Raw genomic sequence first — 597 nt, 5'->3', positions numbered from 1 at the left:
TAACCCCCTTCCCGCTCTCCCTTTCCTCTGCCAGCCTCTCTCAGCTCCCTCTCTTTCCCAGGCCCGCTCTTTGCTACTCCAGGATCCCCAAGCAGCACCAGACTCGAGGCTGGTCGAGTCCAGGGGTAGGTTTCTGACCAAGGCCAGAATCAGCTGTTTCTGAGGCAGGTTTAAGAACCAGGGGTCCCAGACATGGGACAGCCTCCCCCTAAGGCCCCTCCTACCGCTTTCCTCTCCTCTTTTTCACCTCATCTTCCCTCTCTCATACCTTCCTCCTAAGCTGTCTCTCCTTCACTCTGCTGCTGTCCACCCTGTTTCTCTGGGCCTATCTGGGATGTGGCTGAGGCTGTGTCTGCTTCCTTCCCAGACCCCAGGAAGGACATTGGGTGCCTAAGGGCTTCTCCAACATCTCTCTCAGGCATACCAATGGTCCTATAAAAACTATCACCAAACGGATCCTGCTTCTCGTATACCCACCAGACCAGCACTGCCATAACACTGCAATGCTACAACCTTTTCTGAGCCACATTTCTCCCTCTCCTCTCAGATCCAAGCTCTCCCTCTGTCTCTCCTCTGCTCCCTTCCTCTGTTACATTC

The sequence above is a fragment of the Alligator sinensis genome, unplaced genomic scaffold (genome assembly GCF_000455745.1).
Source record: "Alligator sinensis unplaced genomic scaffold, ASM45574v1 scaffold520_1, whole genome shotgun sequence".
NCBI lineage: Eukaryota > Metazoa > Chordata > Crocodylia > Alligatoridae > Alligator > Alligator sinensis.
Note: the sequence above shows the minus strand (reverse complement) of the source record.